We start from the raw sequence: 23,666 nt of genomic DNA, 5'->3' as shown, positions 1-23,666 counted from the left end.
GTGGTCTATAAGCTTTATCAGCTCTGTCTTTTTATTAGGTTGATTCTGTGGCCTGTAAAATACTAAAATCCAGTTTTAGTTTCTGAAATATCAGTAGACTACAGGGCCATTAAGGATCACCTTGTTTTATTCACTTCTTTGAAGCAGATGGGTCTTATTTCAAAACTTTATAATATTAATCATATTGTAGTAATAAGCCTTGCAGCAATTCATTCTGCTCCTGTTTTTAATTAGATGTCACTTTCTCTCAATCTCTCTGATAAAAAGAGTTACAATTACACTGCACATTCACTAATTAGTCACTTCTGCATTGTGGTTTTGTTGTTTCTGGGCAGCTGGTGTCAATAAAACATGTTAGATCACCCTTCTCAACCTTAAGATGTGTCTTTCAGCAATCCTTTTTGTTTCGATAATTTTTTATTTAAAGAAAAACTGAATTCAGTTAAGTGTTATTGTGAAACACCTGCAGAAAGGGACTGATGATAGCTAAGAGAGATCATAAAATAAGTAAAGGTGAGTCAATTTGTAAGTTTAAAAACAGCATCTCTGTATGAGAAACTGTATTGCTTCAATTGGTGCTTTAGGACTTGGTCCTTTGGATTTCATTTTTGAATTTAGTGTAGGTTATGTTGGTATACAGAAGATTTAAATTGATTTTTGGTAACTGATTACGTAGCACGCTGCCAGAATTTTGGTTTAGACAGATTTTCATCTTTATATTGCAGCTTCAGGTTGTGTTACAATAGCATTTCAAGGTAACTTTTACTCACAATAACTATCTATGTTTACTCTCATGTGAACTCAGGCAAATTTGAAACCTCTTCAGTGCTGTACAATGTATGTTAAAGTGAAGGTAACCATAGCAACTGTACTGATGCTTCAGGTTCTGTCAGCAGTTAACTGACCAGTGAAACTAGTTTGACCATGGATTAAACTGACTACAAATACACTAAGAGGATGAAGGAGGACTCAGACACAGCTGATTTCTGTTCCTGGGGTCACTGGACATGATGGAAGAGACGATAATGGAATGCAAGGCATCCACATAAGGACAGTAATTGCGTTGATTGCAGTGTTGTGTGCTCCCTCATTGGACATGATACTCATGGGGATACCTCATTGCTGCACCCACTTGAAATATCCACACAGATGACATGGAGGCGTTAACAGAATTGATGATTGTAGCTGGACCATCTCGGTGTCCTCCTGACACACGCTTGCATAACCACTGTGTGTGTGTGTGTGTGTGTGTGTGTGTGTGTGTGTATGTGGTGCTTGGCAGGTGTTTAGTGGGTGGGAATGTAGGAGTTTGTGTGTGTGCGTGACAGACAGGAAGGCCTGAGCAGTAGAACAGACATTCAACAACAACATCTTTTCCCAGTGCAATTTAAAAAGGGGGATCTGGATCAGATTCTCTGCCTACACTTGTGATGTCTCTATTGACAGTGATTATGGTTCAGTAGCATTTTATCTCATCTGCTTTTCAACTCTAATTAGGTTCAGCTTTCATCACTTGCAAAGAAACCAACATTATAAATAACTTAAACTCAACTCAAGATTTCTGGTTTTGTAAACATCTTTGTTGGTGGCCTAATTAGCGGTGACAACCTCTAATTCTAACCAGAATAGCAGTAGTTATAAAATGTTGATTGAATATGTATCAGATCCAAATACTGAATATTTGGATTCACAAAATATAACAGTGGCAAGATGTTTCTTTTCAGCTGGCTTCATCGGGGATGCTAACTGGACAACAGCCAAACATTTCATTTTTGCCATTATGGAATTAACCCTAATTATGCACTGCTGATATAATAAGCTGCCATTGACATTTGTCATTTTACTGAGGGAGAACAACAGTCATCATTAGCTAAAAATGAGAAGCTGCTTCCTGTTTTCTACATAGCTCTTTGCTAATGAAATAGTCAGTAGAGATGAAAGGTTTGATAAAAGAATAGCATCGGAGCTTAATGAAGCTAGATATTTTAGGATCTGGTGAGGAAATGCAACTCATGTTTTCAGAAACTGCCAACACAACGATTAAAATCAGACGATAGTTAAACAAAAAAACTAAAGGACGCTGAATGGGGAATCACTATCTTTGCATGTACAGTAAACCTACACCATGTGGTATTTTGACATCAATGAAGGTGGTCAAGTTAAAGCAGCATGTACTGTTTTGTGTAAACTACGCCCATACTACACAAACTGGTCAAGTATTGAAGTGTTACATGAAGCCTTAATACAGAAGCTCATCATTTTAAGATTTGGCAAACAAGCAGATATTGTCTGATACTTATAGATGCTTGCTGGCCTCAGGCATTCTCCCAGCTACAATATGTAATTATTTATATATGTACACAATTAATATTGAAGCTAAACCTGCAAAAATATAATGCAGAGAATTAAGTGAGTCACGACATTAAATGTAAATCATGCATCTTAATTTGTGCAACTGCTACAAACATATCAAGTCATTATTATATATTCATGATGGAGATTCCAAATGGAGGAGTAGTGGAATTTGTCTGTTTTAGCTTATTTTCCTTTCCTGCTCTAACTTTAACTTTTCTCGCATCCTGAAGGTGAAGGTGCTGCTGTTACATGCTCAGATGTGTGTATGTGCTTGTGTGTGTGTGTGAGAGAGAGAGTTAATCCTTGTGAAATCGTTGGCGCAGAGAGGTGTTGAAGCTTGTTGTGAATGTGACGAGCTGCAGTGAGTTGAGTTTTGTGGGTGTGATTTATGCTGTGTACTAATAGACATGGGCGTGTGTGTGTGTGTGTGTGTGTGTGTGTGTGGGAATATTACATGTAAGTGTACTTTTTTGCTCCTTGGGTTGATGTGCATCAACCGTTTCTATGAAGATCAATAATGATCAGTTTTACTGAATTTTAACAGCTGCCACTCCGTTGCCACAGATCAGGGACGTATCAATATTTATCATGATAAAAAAGTGCCTTGTTGCTGTCGTGGTGCAGGCAGGATTCAGGCAGGGCACAACCTTACCAGTTGTCTTTAGGCAGTGTAAGAATATGAAAGTAGCAGCATAAAAGGCAAAGCTGTCCCCAGAAATGATGTATATTACACACACATTGCACCTCAAGCAGGTTTGAATGTAGTCAGTCATCTACTTGGTTAGTCTTAGACATCTAGCTGTGTGCTTTACCACCGCAGTTCCAGCCCCATCTCTGCTGATCATCAGACATAGAATGTTAAACCTGCCAGCAGCAAAAACTGATCATTGATGTCACTCAACATAACGGGAGCAACAGCAAGCAGTCATTGCAGCGTTACGTGATACAGACACCGAACCCATCCGTCGCCAACAAGGACAGATTAAAAACCTATTGGCCGTGCTCTGCCATTAGTGCCATTGGCCAAGGGTCAAATCATGGCCTAGTGCGATGCTCTGACTTAACTACCACAATCGCTAAAATGCAGAAAGACATGGACAAGAATTTGACAGAATGATACCTAGGCAAACAAAACAAGTTTTGGCTAGATACATCTAAATGACAAACAGACAGACAGGCTAAGTGACGCAGGTACTGAACTAGGTATTTAATCAGATAAAACAGACTGTATGCTAAAGATAAAAAATTAAGACTGTTGAAGTCATAGGTTTTTGGTATAATTGCATCTCTACAAATAATCCTTTATGTTTTTTCTTTATTATGTGACCAAAAAAGCTCATCATATCTCGTTATAATGTACAGTTAAACAAAGCGGCTGTCCCTTCAGGGGTCGCTACAACGGAACGTGTTCCTTGATTTGGCAGGAGTTTTTAACACTGGATGCCCTTCCTGCTGCAACCCTCCCATTTTTTTTCTGGGCTCAGGAGCGGCACGAAGGTGCCCCTTGGTGACTGGCCAGGGTCACACCTGGTGGGGTAGGGCTCGATCCCGTGGCCTTCTCCATTCCAACCCGCTGCTCTACCCATTGAGCCACCAGGTGTACAGTTACCGATTTTAAATTAGATCTTCTGGTAATCCATAGTCAAATTCCACGTACAAGATACTCATTCTTCCAATGTAAAAAAATTGTGCTTGCGAAGGGCGACCTGCCAAAGCAAGATTTGTGCTTCAGTGTGGAGCTTTAAGTCTGTGCATGGAGCTACTGACTACTGGTCAGAGCAGAGGGAATACTGCTTGGCTGTCCTTCTGACATGATGGCAGTGTAAAAGTAAATATGGCACGAGGGGAACGCTGCAAACATTCTGCTCACACTTCTGTATTGCAGTATATGAAAAACATGTAAATACAGCCGCTACAGAATATAGTTTGACATTCGGTAAAAGGAGGAAAAAAAAGGTCGGCCTTGCTGGTGTTAAAGGCAACATACATTAATAACAATATGGCCTAATACAGCCTAATGCTTAAAGCTAAATCAAAACCTACTGCAGGACTACAGTATAAATCCACCTTTTAACTTTTAACTAGTCTTTTTTTTTTTACATTGCCTGGGTGTAGGCTGAACAAAACTCTGCATAGTTACCAGCTACCTTTTAGATCCTGCAAACAACCGGTACCTCACATGCACACTGCAGACTGCTGCTGTTCCTGTGCTGTAATCTCCTCACGTAGTAAAATAGATCATGCTTGAGTATAATAGAGAAATAATAGAGAAAATGGTTATATGATACAATTACCAAGTTTAACTACATAATGTTATAAACTATTTATTGTTCCAGACATAATAATCTAATAGTGAATATGATGTTTTTGTTGATGGTTCTTTTTGTTAACTGCACGAGGTGTATTCCAGCAAATTGGGGATCTAAGATGCCAGCTGCTGCGTCATTTTCCTCTTGTTTGCTTTTTGCTGTTGCCATGGTCAAACTACAAGCTAAAAAAAGTGAAACTATCGTTAGGTCATGGAGCAGAAGCTCACAAAAAATAGCGGTGGTATTTGATAAGGGTACCTCTTTGGCGTTGCTACAGTAATTTTTAAATGTGAGTCAATAGAGACAGCAGCAGCAACTGTTCACTGTCTGAAAGCTCTTTAATGTTCCACTTTCTATATTATATATTAAACAGACTGCAGTGAACTGAATCAGCTCCAGGACTAAGCAGCTGTATAAAATAGATCTTCCTGCCCATTCTGTAGTCTAGAGTGTGTGTGTGTTTGTGTGTGTGTGTGTTTGTGTGTGTGTGTGTGTGTGTGTGTGTGTTTAATGCTGGCAGCTTACTTGGAGTCCCTCTGCAGCATGTTAACAACTGATAAAGATGAGAGAATAAAGACAGGGATGCTGCAGGAGAAAGCAGAAAGCTTTTTTACCAACAAGCTGCCAGAACTGAAATACAAAGTACAGAGCTGCAAGTGAACTGACTCTGTTAGTGGTTCATTATTTCATCACTGTCTAACCTTACATTTTTAGAAGCATCTTAGGTCTGTTCCGTTCTTATCTAAATATAATCCTCCTTCTCTGTGATGCTGTGTGTTGCATTTAATGGTGTATGTAATGCTCTTGTGCCATTCCTATGCGCCACCCCTTTCATTTTAAATAGGGTGACTAAAACATTAGAACCACCTTATATTGCACTCCAGTACAACTCCACTAACCACTATGACCTCAATAATAAACAGAGTATAATCGAGATTTGAAGGTGTGCCTATCTCCAGAATTATCAGTACTTTCTGACCAGATGTTAGGTGTGTTGCCCACGGTTTACGCAGTCATCAGGTGTGTGCCCCTCGCAGACCTCTGATTTATATTTTCTGACCTTTTTATTTAACCCAAATTCAGGCCATGAGAAAAAAAATATTTTGCGATTTTTCAACAAAAATTAGAGAACAACCACAATGAGCAATTCATAGAGGAAGAATAAAGAGGGACTGAAAAGCATAAAAAGCTTTTTGAACACATCGGGAGCACACCAGTAAGCTGCTTTTGAGCAGGATCAGTTTCCCTTAAGCAACTGCCAGTCTATCAATCTTAGTTATTCTTATAGAAGTGTGTATGTGAAAGTGGATTTGTCCTCTTAGAAACAGTCAGAGAAAGGTGTCGGCCAGAGGAGGAAGTGAGCAGATTGAGGGTGGTAAAAGAGCCAACAGGAAGTGGAGGCTTGATGGTTTCCCCATGTTGTGTTGGCAACGGTGAGGATTTCACTTCCCTACTCACACAGCCCACAGGTGCTTGTGTGTATGTGTCACATATTTGTCCAGCTCTGCCTGTCTTCACGTTCTATCTCTTGCGTTCTCACCACAGAGGAACTAAAAAATTTGTTGCCCAGTGGAGCAGTGTGACTAGGTGATTTGGTGTGTGTTGGACAATGGCAGCGATAATTACGGACTTTCAGAGTGCATATGGATGGATATACAATTGTGTCATTTTTGGTTTTAGCTTCACAGCAATGACCCTGCTTTCCTACATGGTTTTCAAAATTTAACAAAACTGGTCATGAGATGATATGAGTCAGGATCAGGAAGACGAAACCGTTTTGTGGGGAAACCCTGCTGACAGTCACTCTTGGTTCCTGTTCAGGCTGCAAATGCTGCAGTGTCCTAGCTGACCCGCATTACTGACACACAACTGACTGACACAGGTCCGAATCCTTCTCAGATCTTAGTCCCGGTCTCCGTATTTTGTATTGGTGTAGGCAGTGCAGGGTCAGTGGAATGCAGTGTTTGTGTAGGAGAAATGGGCATGGGGGGCGTGGCTCTGTTTTGCCATGGTGACTGAGCACAAACTGCAAACAGCACACAGCCGTGTGTGTGTGTGTACACCGAAACACACAGCTCAGATCTGAACACACACACTTCTTTCACAGCCAAGACACTGAAAACAGGGATGAAGAAATCTGGAATGAAATCTGTTAAAACATACAACAAATCAGAGAGGAACAGGGACCTGCACGCTGCTCTGCTGTTGAACAATCTCAACTTCACAACTTCACTCTGAGGAGCAGAATCAGATCTGGAGTTTTGTTCTTTTGTCCTATTATTCTGTTCAACTGTATAGTTGGCAAAACCTTGGCTTTGGAATAAAGGTGTTCTGAAAAAGTGTCTGCCATTGATTTTAAGGTACTGAAAAATGTCAGTTTGTTGAAGTAAAAACATTGTATAGAGTACAATCCAATAATCAGTTGATTGGTTAATATTGCACTGATCTGACTTTCCATTCTTGGGGAGTGCTTTTTGCTGAGACATTTCTTTCCATATTACTTACTTAGGGAAGTGTGAATTCATCACACGTCATGTTTGTGTTTAATATACAGCATGTAGTACACAGTTTTGCTCTGGTATTACTGGTGCAGTGCAAAGATACAGGCCTGGCAACTAGTGCTGCTCTGCTGTGATTATCAGTAACCAGAGCTGATGTTCTGTACTCTGTCCTCTATAGGTGTCTTTCTACTCCTAAATCAAAACCTAAACCCAAGAACAGAAACTTTGTTTAGACACAACATGATCTAACCAAACTTTCAGGGGGATCAGTTAACCCCATATGACTTATAAAAAATATAATCATCATCGTTGGGGAGGTGGGTTAACCAGAAGTCAAGCTTGATTTCTACTCGTGTTAAATCTGTTGTATAGGTCTCGCTTAGGTTCTGAGTAGCCGGAGGCCTCTACATAGTCCGCAACTATGATCATTCCACTCTGTCCTTCTGCCTCAGTTCGTTCAGTGGTTGTACAGACAATCTCCTTTGCCGTCTGCTCTTTTTCCTGCCTTGCAGTAATTTCAGTAAAAGTAACTGCTGTTCAACATCTGTTAGCTCCAGTAAATTAGCCTATGTACTGACAACAAATAGAAAGTCAGGCGCCTGCATGAGCAATAGATTTCATTTAGACTTGTTGGATTTGTCTTCCCATTTCCTTGGGCAATCTATATCCAAATGCTAATTCAAGCGTTAACACGTATGTAATGGCTATCAGTTTAAAAGCACACGGAAAAGAGGCCTCTGCAACGGAACAAATTTCTGCATGTGCTGGATTTAAAAAGCACTACTCACACTGGACATTAGACTCGCAGCTTCATAATCACAAGGTGGTGTTTTTTTTTTTTTTTTTTCTTTAATTGAGTTAAGGGACTCTTAAACTTTTTAACTACATATCATAGCTTTCAATAGATGTTTCTGTGTTTGGACAGAACCTGGGAAATTCCAATTCCTGGAACTTTTCTTAACTTGAGCAAATGTCTTTACCTGTCCTTTGTCACTAGACGAGCTTGGGGCTGCTATTCACGGTCAGTGATGTTTCTTAAAGTTGTTGAGGCAAAAAAATTCGCTACAAGCTTCATGTAGCTTTTCTTGTGCCTAATTAAATTTTCATCTGTAAATCCATCTTTGCTTGTTCTACCATAATCTGCACGTCCAGTGGCCACCCTTTCATAACTCTGGATGAAACACTGTGCTGTCCTCACGTTGTACCGCTGATCCTCCTACTGAGACAGAAACTGATGACTGATTGTTTCCTGCTGTCTACTCACATCACATTCCTCCACTGAACACGATGTTGTCACACACTCAGCTGTGCTGTGATTGGACTGCTGATATACTCCTCCCACCCATTAAAATGAATGGCAGCTAGTGTTGTCTACATTCACACACACTCCACGCACTGTCAGCTAGAACAGTTATTTTTTTCATAAAACCCAGGAATGTTTGGTGTCACATTGTCCAACTGGTTTTTAGCCCAACAAACAGCAGACTGTGAAGCTTTTTTCCCTTCCTGCTCTCAGTCACAAGATGCTCCAGCAGCAGTCATCTGAGGCTGAGTAATGTGCAGTCTCACTGCTGAGGACAAAGAGGCTGATGGGTTATTTCTCTGTACAATAGGAAAGAAAATGTCCAAACAGGAATGATTAAGACTCCAGAAGGTGTTAGTTGACTAATATTCAGATTAGATTGTTGTACTGTAGTCATATTTCTTTTACTGCAGGATCATTACCCTGCAACCTGGTTTTACTTGAAACAAGAGGTTGTCAGAAATTCCATTTGCATGCCATTTAAAAGTCATCAAGGCCAATAGTTTTGAAACTACAAAGGGTGCAATGAAGTTTAAATTCAATTAAGTTTCTTGTGAATTGGTACTTTATAAATAAAGTCATTTCAAGGCACTTTACAGAATAAAGTCAAGACAATAAGGATGTATAGAGAAAACACAACAAATCCCCCTTGAGCGAGCCCTAGGCAACAGTGGAGAGGAAAAGGATGAGAGGGCTCAGGGTGGGCAGCCATCTGCCTTGACCGGTTGGGGTGAGTGGAAAGTGGAGAGAGGAAAGAAAAGGGCAGCAACAAAACATAGGGCAGGTTGGTAGCTGCACAATGGAAAACACACCGCTCCAAAGTCGGGGACACCTGCAGAAAGAGACGGTGAGAGAACACACAAAGTTAATGTCTTATAGTCGTGACAAATTAATGTAGGGTGAGAGGAGAGTAGAGAGGGATGAGAGAAGGAAAGTAGCTCAGTGCATTAGTGGGTGGGTCCCCCAGCAGTCTAAGCCTATAGCAGCATAACTATAACTATAAGCTTTATCAAAGAGGAAGCCTATACTTAAAAGTAGAGAGGGTGTCTGCTTCAGGAATCTAAACTGGGAGCTGGTTACATAGGACAGGAGCTTAAAAGCTAAAGGCTCTGCCTCCCATTCTACCATTGGAAATTCTGGTAACCACAAGTAGGCCTGCATTCTGAGATCAAAGTGGTCTACTGGGGTGATATTGTGCTATGAGGTCTATGGGAAGCCAATGGAGAGAAGCTAGTGAAGGTGAAATATGATCCCCCTAGTTAATTCCAGTCCGCACTCTTGCTGCAGCATTTTGGATTAATTGCAGGCTTTTTAGAGGGTTACTTGGACGTCCTGAAAGTAGGGAATTACAGTAGTCCCACTTAGAAGTAACAAATGCATGGACTAGCTTTTTGACATCCCTTTGAGACAGGAGGCTCTTAATTTTGGCAGTAGATGGAAGAAGGCTGTTTTTATATGTGAGGTAGAGGACAAATCCTGATCAACAAGGTTCCTTGCACCAGTACTGGAGGACAGAGTTATGCCATCTAGATTAACGATGTTGTTGGACAGCATATATCTGAGATCTTTAGGCCCAAATACTATCACTTCAGTTTTGTCTGAAACTACTTTTTCAAAGATTTTAGAAATATTGGGAGATTGGATATTGCTCTGTAATTGGCTAAAACAACTGAGTAAAGACAGGAGCTAACTTATAGGCCTGTGGTAAATAGCCTGTTTCTAAAGATAGATTGATGATATCTAATACGAACGTGTCTATTAAGGGAAAGCTTCCTTGAGCAGTCTAGTTGGAATAGGGTCTAGCAGACAGGTTGGATAGTATTTTAAACACAGGGTGCCCTGGTAGCCCGGGGTTCATCATTCACTCCATTCTGGCCTGGGATCCTTGTTGCATTATAATCCATCTCATCTCACGTCATTTCTTTACTTTTGACTTCCTTATGAGAACATAACATGCCTTAGAAAAATGTTTCCCCCATCATTGCAACACTGGTTAATACCCGTGAAGTTAGCTTTGCATCAGCGCATGATTGATTTAGTTACATGATGTTGTTTGGCTTTGCCTAAATGTTGTAGGTGACCTTTCTGTCAGTGAACCTGCTGTATGCAGGTATCAGACTGATGTTAAGAAATGCAAACAGAAGGAAGAGCTGAAGTGCTTTTTTGTTTTCTGTTTTCTACCTGTCTTCCAACTGCTTATTAACCTGGATCTCTACTTAAGCATCTGTTACTGACAGTCCATGTTTGAACATGATAATCTGTATTTTGTAAATATGCATAACCATGACAACTTTGCAGGTAGCACAATATTTATTTTTTTCCCCTCAGCTCCACATACACCTTACCATAATATAATTCTGAGGAATTTCTGTATACAAATTGTAAATTGAACACAATCCACGCTGTAAAAATAGTTTAAAGAAGCCATGTATCTGTAGCAAAGGGGAGTAAAATGAATTGTTCTCTAAACTGCTGTTGGTACATAACCAAAAAAAAAAAAAAACCCAAAACAAATCTTAAAAATGCTGTAGACATTTAAGGGATGTATTCATCACATCTATTTTTTAAAAAATAGAAAATGTAATTCATATGAAGTTATGTATCCCAGAAAAATTGTATTGCAGTTTAGGTTCATGGGAACATAATATTTAGGAGACATGATTGTACAAAAAAGTTATTACCGGTGTTGTTCTGCCCAACCGTTCCAATCCAGTGCTGTTGATTGGGTTGATAACTCTTGACCCCTAAAACTACCAGGAACTTGGATTTACCATCCCCTCCTCAGCAGTGCTCAAATTTAGCTCCAGGAATTCATTCTAAAAGCAGGCATAACGCTAAGAGGATAAATCAGAATCAGAGAGAACCTTAAAATGTTTTCAAGCTGATGAGTTGAAGGGGAGGTGCAGAGGTAGACATGTGAGACAACCATTCTCTGTGAGGTAAAAGGGATGGGTACACACCAGCTCACTTAACAGGGTCAGCATTTGTAGCATTAACAGTGACAAAGATATTTTCGAGAAAAGTAAAGCCAGATTAATGCAAATTTGGAAGAAAATATGCTCAGTCATAACTCAGTCACATCTGAACACTGAAATAGTTGAGATTCCGCGTGCCCTTCAATTCACTGAGCATATCATTCATTCTCCAATGTCCGTCATAAATAAATCGGCTTGCAGCACAAAAGGTATAGTTTTCATTTCTAAGTAATCCAGTGATTGTTGCCTGTGTGTCTGTAGGTGCCTTCCAAACGAGAACTGTTATTAGCTAATTTAACACATTTGACAGATTGCTATTTTAGACTGCTGCTTGACAACCAATCAGCAGGACAGATGGATTCCCCTTCCTCTTCCAGGATTTTTCTTGAGACTCAACTGGATGGGCCATAAATATTGCTCATTATATTGAATCATATCTTCTAATGTACAGTAGATGGAAACTCTTTGGCTGATGGCCAGATTCATTTCTATTTATTTTTAAGTAGTCCTTTTATTTGTTCCTGTTATTGACATGTAATTTTTATAGTATAAAGCAAGAGAACTGCGTCGTTTTTATTGATTGATACATATTTTTTTTCTCTCACCAACAGCAGCTTTATATGTTCACGGTGAAACTATAATGCCTGCATCCATCATTGCAGTGATAAATTTACACACACAGACCGCAAGACATTTGTGAGATTGGAACTGCTGCTTGTGTATATTACACCACGTCAAACAATACACTTAGATCTAAAACACAGACATGTTTGTCAGGATTTCAGAGCTTATCTATTCTTGGCTATCTCTAGCAGGAATCATTTTGAATGATTTACTAAATGCTGCATAATAAAGAACCCTTTCAAACTCACAGACGTAGTCAAATTTTTCACAGTAGAAAAGGGCAGCAACTTTTTAACATTAGTTTACCTATTCAGCTGGGAGGATGTTGATGGTTTCCCCTGATGCACATGGAGTCACTACTGCAGCCTTTTCAACCAGGCCAGAATGGCAAACGTACTTCTTTTTATATGCATATAGACACCTGATGTGGCACCTAAATCAATATATAATGACTATGACTCATTTTAGTGTTTCCTTTAAGAAATGGGTCACCAGAGTTTATTAAGTTTTTTTGTGCATATTTCCACAGAGAATGTTGACTTTTCTCAACTCTGATAAAGGAAAAACTTCCGTTGATAGCCAGTGAATAGTTCTAATCATTCATGCTGGTTTTTTATGGTTGGTGATGCCGCATTCTTTTACTCTAGTACAATGTTAATCTGAATATTATGTTGTTGCAAGGTCTGCTGGCTCCCTAGTGATCCACACTACAGGAGAGTGCTACATGAAAACTGTCTCTAAAGTTTCAGAATTCACGATGACAAATTTAACACTCTGAAATCTGGTTACTGTCGGTAACAAACAGGCACTTGGAGACAATAACTATCCTCAGAATAACTAACAACATCATGTGCTTGGAAGTAGCTGTTTGTTTATTAGCAGCAGGAGGCTGATGAGACATTTGTAGCAATACAGTTTAGTGGAAAACAGTTCACCGTGCCTGTTGGCTCTGCTGCCGTAAAATGTCTAACCTGTAGGCTGTTAGCTGTAGTTGTTGACTGAGTGCAAACTCATATGACTCAGGTTCCACAACTCTTTCTCACTCAGAAGTGTAAAAAAGCACTAATTATAAAGACGGGACTAAAAGTGAGAGTGGTGTCAGGTTGTGGACTATAAGGCAATACAGGAAGGAAAGATGATTGCAGTCGTAACACTTCAGTATGTTCCTTTTGATAAGCAGCAAAACAACAATGTTACATCTGTGCTGCTGCTGAAGTTGGCTGGTTGTTAACAACATAAACATGCCTTAACTAACGCTAGTGCTGTTACTACAGTGGATCTGGGGTTAGGTCACAATATATTGTTTCAGCTTTGAACAACGTGAACATGTGCAGTCGCAGGATATGCGATGTAAAGTAAGGAAAATTAATTGGAACGAGTCACAATTAAAAAAAACAAACAAACCAAAAAAATGCCAACATTCCTATTTTTTAACATCTAATATAAGTTTAAGGCTTCTTGTTTACATGTTTTTAGGTAGTCGGTGACGTTCAGATTTTAAGGTAAACACTTTGTCCTTCATGTATCCTCCCATATCACTGATCCTGACCTACCTAACATGTTCGATAAACTCCCTGGTTTGACTTGTGAGATCTGTTGTCTTGTCATGGTGTTGGTTGTCACATTTTTAGCTGCTTCTACCTCATGAGGAATATCTTGGCGTGTCCCACTCGGTGTGTCCTGCTTATCAACGTGCCGCAGACAACTGCTGCTATCTGACGTGTTAGAGACACTCTTCAAGTCTCATTGGCATGCCTTGGCTTTCTGTCTCGCGCACAGCATTCATACACCACTGTAAGTCTGCTTTGGGATTTTTCTTAAAGGAGAAACTGTTTATTTCATGGTACTTGTAATGTAAAGCCATTTAAGGCACATTTGCATAGACCCAACAGGCCTCATTTTAGTGGGCCTAAAGCTCAGTAAACGAACAAATATCTTCAAATGTTCTACTCCTTTTTAAATGATGCTTATGTAATGTTTTGTGTTCAACAAAATTGCTCTGCAAGCAGGTCCAAAAGTAGATGTCATGGATCTGGTGTGGGGTAATAGGGCTGTCAAAAAATGAACTATTTTACTGGTAAAAATGTAATGATCAGAAAAATCGGATTGCATGCCAACTCTGTTGTTTGTTTGTGACATAACGTGTAACTTGAGGCCCCACTCCAGTCACCATCTGTTATGAATATACTACAAGAAGAGCTCACCCTAATACATCCACCCTCTCCTTTTGTGTGAGGCGTCACTGAAAGTGAATATCACTCATTATGATGCACAAAAATAATTGTAACTGTAGCCATATATTTTACTCATAAACAGCAACTGATTTTTGATTCAGATTAATTGAAACAACAGTAAACGGGACAGTGCAACTCTTGGCACATATGAGAATGAAGCTACGCTTGGAGCAGGAAGCCATGTTATCACAGGGGTGATAACATGTCCTTAACGAGCAGCTAAAAAACAGCTGTGTAGAGTAGTGTTCATATGTATCTGATGAGGAGTCGAAGGCATCCAAAATAAACAGAACATACGAATATATATTTTACAAGAAAAGGGTATTGAGTTGAGAATTTGAAAATTATAGCGTGATACCAGCTTCACCTGCAGATTAAGATTGGGTCAATTCGTCTCTCCCCGTTCCACATTCTCATGACTGGAGTAGTATCTGCAGTAGTAAATGTTTCCGACGTTGATTTCCAAAATATTCGCATGTTAATCCAAACTTGACTTTTCAGAAAATTAGGATCATAAAATTACTCAGCATGCAGCCCATAGAAAGCCATCTGGTTCTGACCCCAGCTGCAGGTGGTGTTACCTGGGTAATATCAAAGGCAGGACGTCGCAGGACGTCTCTGTAGAGCTCGTTAGCTGTCAGAGCTAATTGGTGGGGTCTAAACTGCACAGATGCTGACACACTTCAAAGGCTTTCACCTTCAAAGTGCACACAGGTCAGAGCATGAATAAGGAAAAGATAATTAATATATGTATGACTTCATCGTAAAAATGTTTGACTATTTAGATTTCCTATTTACAGTTCACTAATAACAGATGAATGTGGAGTGAAGCTTCCTTTTTCTGAAATTCTGATAGCTAAAAATAAGTTGAGGTGGTTGAGTTTAGGAAATTTCCTAAAATTAATCTTCATCATATATAAAGCGTGAGCCGGCAATGCAGCTATATTTAATAGATGTGTTATGTATTTCTAAAACCGTCCCCTGCCTTTTCTGGTCTTAGGTTTTCCAATAGACTTTCAGACGCGGCTGTAGGAATTTACCGAATAATTGTTTCGACTGATTTCCACATTACATACACATCCAGTTGCACCAATCAGCCACTGCAAAAATACCACCTTTTTAGATTTAATTAAAAAATATTTGTATTAATTACTCAACATATTTTCAGTATTGTTAATTACATTGTTTTCTTAGTGGAGTACTTTTACTATAATTATTTAATTAAAATGTAGATTATGGGCTTATTACCTCAAATCTTTTTCTCGGGGAAAAGTGGTAGGAATGTTGTTGTTTTTCGGCAAATTCTTGCACTTTAATTAGAGTATTGAGTTTCTGCACTTCTATCACATCTGCACACAGTGTATCTCATTTAGCTGTGTAGACGCAGACTGCTCAGAGTGTCCGTGCTCACCTTTGTCCTTCACAATACCATTAAGTCCACCGCCATTAATGTTTTGGCTGATTGTCGTAAATCACTCTGCTTACTATTACGAGGTAACGATGGCAATATGGTTTTATAAGATTTCCGGGTTTAGCCAGTAGCCCCAAACCAAACTTATTTTTAAAAATTGTCTCCTGTGAAGTGTCTAGTAGTCATGTGGTTAAAGACATGTATGATGTATTTGCAAAATTGGGGCAGACCTTTGTTGGATGCCATTGCCCTCTCTGGCTGACCTGTCTGCTGTCCGATAAAGCCATAAAATAGAAAAATCCCGTACATTTAAAAGGGTTAGATTGGGTACAGTGATCGTGTCTAATTTTGTCATCCATCTGAAAGTGGTGGTGCTTGTTGCTTCTGCCGACTTCAGAAGCGTTTACAGTAAACATGGTCCTCGGGCGACCTGACCAGAAAATCCCGAAGATCTGCTGACTCAGCTGCTTATCAGCCACAGTTAATAAAAGCAAAGAATGAAACTACAGATTCTTTGTGCTTGAAATTGGAGTTGTGTGTCACATGGTAACCCACTTTGATGCTTTGGTTTAAGCAATATGCAGTGACTTAAACAGTTTTTTTTTTTTTTTTTTCTCTTGAAGGCATAAACAGCCTACATGTCTGCACATACTGAGGTGGCCTTTAACTAACGGGTTACGCTGGGTATTTCCACTAATCACTGGATCAGTTGTTTGATCCCACATGTTATAGTGTCTTCGGGCAAGACATTGCCATTGTTTTGTTTCCCTGTTTCCTACATGTAAATCACTTTGGATGGAGGTGTGTGCCAAATGACTTGATGACTTGAATGATAAAAATCTAATCATCCACCCTAAAGGCAGTTTTAAGGCAGTTTTTCTGTCTCCCTTTGATTTACCCATTTATTTCCCTAAATTACTGAATTGCTAAAATAGCAATCTTGCTTTTAACCATTGAATGCAAGTGCCTAATTTTGATCTTCTAAATTCAATATTAATGAAGGTTATTAAGAGATTGCCCAATGTGATACAGTCACTAAAGTTTACCTGCAGGGGACAGATAATTAAGAAGAGAAACAACAGACCCAAGTTGAGATGGAGAAATGGGAGGCAACGGTGGACACTCACGAACAGAGAGTTCATACATATAAATTCCAAAGCCTTGACTAGTGACAGCTGCCATTTGTTGTCAGTGAGAGCTGGCTTTGCAGACTGTGCACGCCCTGCAGAGCTGGACATGTTCAAAAGGAGCCTCGCTACAGAAGATAGTTGAAAGAGGCTCAACTTTCAATCACAACTACTTTGATTTCAATTGAAAGGGTTGAGGGTTGTGAGGTTGAACTTGGAAATAATGTTAACCTAATATTGGATAAATAAAAAAACTACGTTACAAGAAAAGGGGGAAATGTATTAATAATTATAATTGAGAAGAAGAGGAGTGGTTGCTAAGCAACATTAATAGGAATGGGAGGTGACTACTTAAGCAAGGTTTCTGTGGAGACGGAAAGCAAACATATGTGCAGTATAGGTGATCCGGCTGCAGAAAAGTGCAGATGCAGACTGTGAGAACGAAGTTGTTGGTTGAATTTTAAGAAGAAGTGATGAAAAGTCAGTTTTACTCTTTTACGATTGACCGGAATAAGAAGGGGACGCTTCATCAGTGTGGATTTCACTAGTATGTAAGCTGATTTTATTTTAAAAAATTATTGTGTAAACTACTGCTATGTTCATTTAGTTAACCAACTAGTTTGATTACGACATGTTTCGGGTTTGTGTTGTAAATATTTGTATGACGTAGCATAAAACAGTGATTTGTTGTGTATTCAGCATGGTATGCTAATTAGCCATGTGCATGTGGAGTAATTTGTGCACATGAAGCTTGTATTTATTTAAACTTATGTTAAACTTGTAACAATACTGTGAGATTGAAGGGCCCATAGTGTTGGTGGCTATAATAAAATGTTAGATTTAGATATTTTTCTTTTCACTTTCTCTTTAAGGTTATCAACCTGTTTCTATCCTGTTTTTATCCTGTTCTGAGCCCGTTTTTTAACCGAAGAAAGCTTCAATAAACAAGACAAAAGGAGTAGAAACAGAGTTATTCCTGGATCTCCAGTGGTTTGCTTACGTCTTTTTTAAGTTTGGGCAGCTACTGAAGCAGAAACCCCAGAAAACCTGAAATAGCTAGTTTTAATATTTAAAGTGAAAGCATAATTAACACAACAGAGGAGAAGCTAATCGTCGTGGTCTATGTTTACCAATGCTTTAGGATTCATCATGTTCACACAAGTTACAGGAACATAAAAAATACTGTTCATTTGTGGCAACACATTACATACTTAACACAACACATTACTATGAAGTGCAGCTTTACCAAAGATGAGCTACTGCCACCTACTTTGAATTCTCCGAGACGATACTGCAGTAGCTGCAAAATGGGAGAAACTAGAGCTGTGTAGTTGTACAAAGTACTTCACTTTCTCTTGATTGTTGACTCTGCACCTTTGGTTATTGACAGGAAACTGTTCAGGAGCATGTAGGATGATGCGACAGTGACGGCTGTTGTAGTCAGTGGACCTGTTATAGAAAAACCACAATGCCCCTATTATTATTTTTATTTATTTAAAGGAAAGAAGTCATCCAGCCAACACTGTGGTTTACTAATATTTTTAAACAACAAATAAGGTAAACAAATAAGGTTCTAAATTCACAAACCTTATGAAAGTTGCTGTTGGTTGCAAATGGTAATGGTCTCTTTGTGGTGTTTATTAAAGGTATCAAAAATGTGATATGAAAAATTGGTGGGGGGAGAAAAAGGAAAAAAACCCAGTTATCTTATCAAAAGTAGATAATAGCTTTGCTGTTTGATGAAAAGGCCAAACATTAAAGGGACATTGCTTTAAATCCTTCAGCTCTTCTAAGTGTTTTTGTTTGTCCAGCCTCTGTCCCTTCATCTGCTACAACAATGGAAGCTTTTATGTGTCTGCTCCTCATACACCTTCACACCTGGTGGACAAACGGGCAGCATTACAGCCTGATGTGTCCACACACAGACTGCTGCAGGTCTTCCTCAGTGTATTTGGACTATGATCAGGGTGGATCAGGATTCAGTGAAAAGCAGGCTGAGTTCTGGCTGTTAACAGGATTACTGATTCTCTGGATGCTCTCCAGATGTTGCTGCTTTGTTAAGTTCGTATCCGTTTTCTCCCCTTTGTCCTTCAGGGTTTGAAAGCTGGTCTTGCCTCCGGAACCCTTTTCCTCGCTCTAGCTTTACCCTGTCCACCATTTTACATGCTAAATATTATTGCTGACCTTAAAAAACCTTAAAAAAAAAGACTCTAAACTTCTCTCGTGATTACTGCTGTCAGTGTTGTTGTTGTGATTGCTAACTTTTAGAGACAGTAAACTTCCGCTGAGGTGTCAGCAGAAGTACAAGGTCAAACTAGACTTGGTTAAAGGCCAATGAGTAAGTTGATCCTTGAAAATACTGACAGGATGGATGGAAAATATCATACAACAGGAAGAAGGGAATTCCAGAGTTTTGAATCGGATATTAACACTACGGTGTTTCCAGAGCATTTAGTCTTAGAAGGGTGTGCCTGGTGTCAACCATTGTTCCTGAAGCAGCAAGGACTGGATATAATCCCAGTCAGATGAAGAGAGTATTCTAGATATAGATATTGTTGTTGTTTTTTGGGCACGTGTGGTCCTTGTGGAGGGAAAGGCTCACCTTTGGAGTGACAGGGCCATTGGCCATTGCAGGAAAGTATCATTTGGTCTTTAGGCAATGCCTTTGTAATAACCATGATTAATGTGTTAACGTGTGTTTAATGTTTTAGAGTAACACAAAGACATAGCTGCTTGGTAACAAAAACCACAGGATTAGGATTATTGCGGTACTTGATGCTCTACTGCAGAGAGGGAAGAACTAAAGAACGGGCACTGCTCAGCTTTATCTGTTCTACTGAAATAAGAAAGTAATCAGATACTTGTGTTTTTTCCTCAATTTATCAGGAAATATTTTTGGGGGGAATTTGTGAATACAGCCTGAACACACCCCTTGAGATATTTAAACTATGCATTCAAGCTCTGGTGCCATCCATTTTTCATTTATGTAACCTAGTCAAGATCATTGGATGGCTCTTAGAAACCAGACTAAGACGGTTAAAAATAATGAAAGTGCCATTTTGACCTGTGCTGGAACTGTGCCTAATAGGCCAGTTTGGCAATAAAACCATGGTAGGACCCATCCAATTTCACCTGATTTTAAACTGATTTGTTGTGTCATTTAAACTCATTTCCTCCTAAAATCAGGAGGTTGGGGAACATAAAGTTCTTTACTAAAATTTAAATTGCTTAAATTATTATTATTATTAGGATGATTATTATTGTTTTCATTACAGGTGTGTGCTAACTGAGCAGTTAGGATTATGAGGAATGAAGGGACAAACAGGAAACTGGCAGCAAATCTATTGCCTGTTTTGCTTCCTGTGAAGATAAGTTATTAATAAAGCTGTGTGTATGTGTGTGTGTGTGGGGGGCTAGTCTGTGAGAATTGTAAGATGATCCTTGGTAATTGTTAATTGTGTAATCATCAGAGAGCAACATTAACACACACTTTACTGAGGGAAACTGCACTGTGTGTTTGTGTGTGTCCTAGGGATGTTTCCTGGATAGATTTGAGGTGTGTGTGTGTGTGTATCTGTGTGAGATTCTCCAGTCCAGACCTCTTCTTCATCTGTCTGCAGTGTGGGGATTTCCTTTTTCCACACTGGTCACATGACTGCAGATATGGGTGTGGTCTCCTGCATTCCTGGCCTGTCTTTTCCTTTCTCACTCTCCTGTTACTCTGTCTGGCATCCTGCGACACTCCCTCACAAACACACACACACACACACACACACACACACACACACACACACACACACACACACACACACACAAACATAGTCTTCTAGGCCAAATACACACTGCCACAATGTTGGCTCGTTGATGTGCCCTGCGTGCGGAAATGTCTGCTTGAAGTCACTATGACATGATTCAATGAGATTGTCTGTATGTAATCTGTGCAACAAGAATAAAGTTCCTCCCTGTGTGGAGGGTGTGGCCAACAGTGTAAGTGTGTGTGTGTGTGTGTGTGTGTGTGTGTGTGTGTCTGGAGGAGGGCGGTGCAGGCTGCTGCCTTAGTATGCAGAGCAGGTGTGTCTGCAGAGGCAGAGAGAAGGAAGAGGAAGGAGGCAAACAGCAGCTGAAAAGAGGGTCTGTCCAATTGAAGATAATAAAAAGACAGAGGAAATGCCTGTTTATAAACTGAAAAGATGAATGAGAGTTAGAGAGAGACAAGATTTTGAAAACCTCAGTCAAATAAATTGATATTTATGGAGTTGTTTACTTATGGAAAGAGAAACATGTCAATGACTGCAGCTGGTTTAACTGAATGAAAGACCACAGAGAGCCAAAGTATGTGAGTGTCTGTGTGTGTGTGTGTGTGAGAAGGTCCTAAATCTGGACAAAATATTGCCTGATGAGGCATGTTTCAGGGCAAAACTATGACATGGCATTAACTCTTCTGAGGCTAAAGCTCTTAATTTGCCTGGTCGCTTTCCATTAGCACGCAAGCATGAAGAACTCTGACTTGTGGAATTAAAGCATTTTGTATCTTCAGTGTGTAATCTGCATCACATTTAATTTGTTATCTTACAATGGCATGTTGCAAAGATCCAAACAGCAGAAAAGGGGGAATGCTGATTGGCTGCAGCAAGTGTAAGTACAGAGCTTAATGACAGTAAAGTGATAAGAGGGTGTATATTTTACAACTTTGTGGAAAGATGTTAGACTTATTAAGTTTTTCCACTGTAAAATTTTTGGCTATGATACTGATTCAGCAATAAGTGGACCATGCAGATGTGTGTGCATTTATAAAATCTTGCTTAAAACAAAAGTTTGCTCTATCAGTAATTTAATATTTATTTGATTTTAATAAGCTATAATGGTTATTTTCATGCAATGCGTGAGTATTTTGTAGGGTAAAACATGCTTAGTTGAATACATAGTTGGCTGTGCAAACAGTATTTTACAGTCTGAATTTAGATTTTTCTTTTGTTGATTTTTCAGAACGTGTATTTTGTGCCGAACTCTATACAATACATTCTTAGTTTGTAAGGTGTTACTTTACAGATTTCAAAAATACTAGAGGTCTGCTCTTTGTGTCACAGCGGTTTGTTGCATCCTAGCATTACTGTCAACTCTGTTAATGTCCAGAGTCCATTTTTGTGTAGTGCAAACATGTTTATTAGAAGATGGATGGAAAATCCAACATCATGCATGACCAACTCTGAAGTTATACAGCTGTCTAGAACTGTTCGATTACATTCTGCACTCGGGTCATAAATATGGGAAACTTTCCATCTCTACCATTCATCCCACATGATATGTGCACAAGAAGTGCACAAATAATTTAAGCATAAATTACAATTTAGTAAGAAAACAAAAGAGGTAGTGATAGGCAGTAAAGAGTGAAGTTATTGATACAATCCTTACCCTAACCTTAACTGTCACGACTAAAAACCTTACTGCGACTATTTTAACCTTTTTATATAGCCCTATTAAATAGTGAGGACTGGCCACAATACTGAAATGTCCACTTCACATTAATGGTTTTAAGCTAAAGTGAGGCTGTATGAGTGTAGAAAGATGTGCGCGCAGACACACACAAGTGACTGGCAACATGGTGGCTGCAGTATAATTTAATCTGGATTCAGTAACAAGCAGATAAGATGGGCAAAGGGTAGACATGCTGTCTCTCACACACATGCTCGCAAACATACACATGCACCCACACACTTTTTTTAGGGCAGCATATCAAAACCATCTATATTTAGAGCTAGCTAAAGTTCTGACATTGCTTCCTGTTGAGCAGTTATTTAGGGTTTCTTTCTGTGCCCTAAATGAAACTGTGTCACCTTTCACCTGGCACAAGTTTAATTCAGTCAGCAGCATGTCTCCACTCTACGTACGTTGACTTAATATTGCTACGTTCTCCAGAACTAATGACTAAAAGGCCTCACAATTGAAAGGATCAGTATAGATTTTAAGACATTTGCCATAGACTGAGTTTCAGTAAATGCTTACAAACATTTGAGTATGATTATTTATCTAGTATCCGAAGTTTGTGATATGACATTCAATGGTTTCCTGTATAGCAGTATTTAACATTTTTTACCCTGTTTCTATATAAAGCTATGTAAAACACACGTAATTGGTGGGTGAGAGTAATAAAAAACAAAGGAATAAATCGTTAAAAAACAGGTGTAATTATATTAATATAAAAATGTCTTTATAGGAGAATTTGTTTTTTCAAAAAATAATATACATTGGTCAGTGTTAATGATCTTCTATAGTAGCTGTGTATTTATACTACAATAAACCATTCATAAACGTATTAGAAAGGCTGAACAATTTAGAAAAAGTCTACATTTTTTGCAACTTTTAAAAAATGTCTTTCTAATTCACTAAGCTGGGTAGTATTGCAGTCTCCCACATCAATCAGTCAGTAAATATTTAGTAACATGTCTGTGTTAGAAGTAGTTAGTGTGGTGGAACTGGTTTTGAAATTACTTTAAATTTTCACTTTGTAAACATAGTGGGAGAGAAGCTGTGAAACAAGCTCAATTAATATACAACATACTGTTGCCAATGATCTAGGCCTTTACCTTTTCATTACATGCTCACATCAGAAACTGTCCAAGCAGATGAGTGTGTGAGTGCAAATGGGTGAATGAGAAGCCGTGTAAAGCACTTTGAGTGCCAATAGGCAGAAAAACGCTATATAAGTGCAAACCATTCATTATCTACAATTAACACCTTCGATCACAATGACATCAACCATTTGTGTAATAATGTACAAAATCAATGGGATGAAGTTTGTAGGTAATTCATAAAATGTATTTCTCTCT

General features: G+C 39.1%; 1 protein-coding gene across 6 annotated transcripts in view; it reads left to right on the top strand.

Annotated features, from left to right (window-relative positions):
* LOC137126954 (plasma membrane calcium-transporting ATPase 1-like) overlaps positions 1 to 23,666 on the top strand; it is a 90,466-nt gene that overhangs the window by 7,310 nt on the left and 59,490 nt on the right. The window contains exon 1 of one of the 6 annotated variants that reach the window (XM_067503167.1): positions 13,798 to 13,861. The exons of the other annotated variants lie outside the window; for them this stretch is intronic. The gene's annotated coding sequence lies outside the window, so the exon portion shown is untranslated. Of the gene's footprint in view, positions 1 to 13,797; positions 13,862 to 23,666 lie in introns of those variants that run through there. 6 annotated transcript variants of the gene reach the window in all.

Source organism: Channa argus, chromosome 5 (assembly GCF_033026475.1).
Source record: "Channa argus isolate prfri chromosome 5, Channa argus male v1.0, whole genome shotgun sequence".
Lineage (NCBI taxonomy): Eukaryota > Metazoa > Chordata > Actinopteri > Anabantiformes > Channidae > Channa > Channa argus.
The sequence above is the reverse complement of the archived record's forward strand: the minus strand, read 5'-3'. Positions and strand labels throughout refer to the sequence as shown.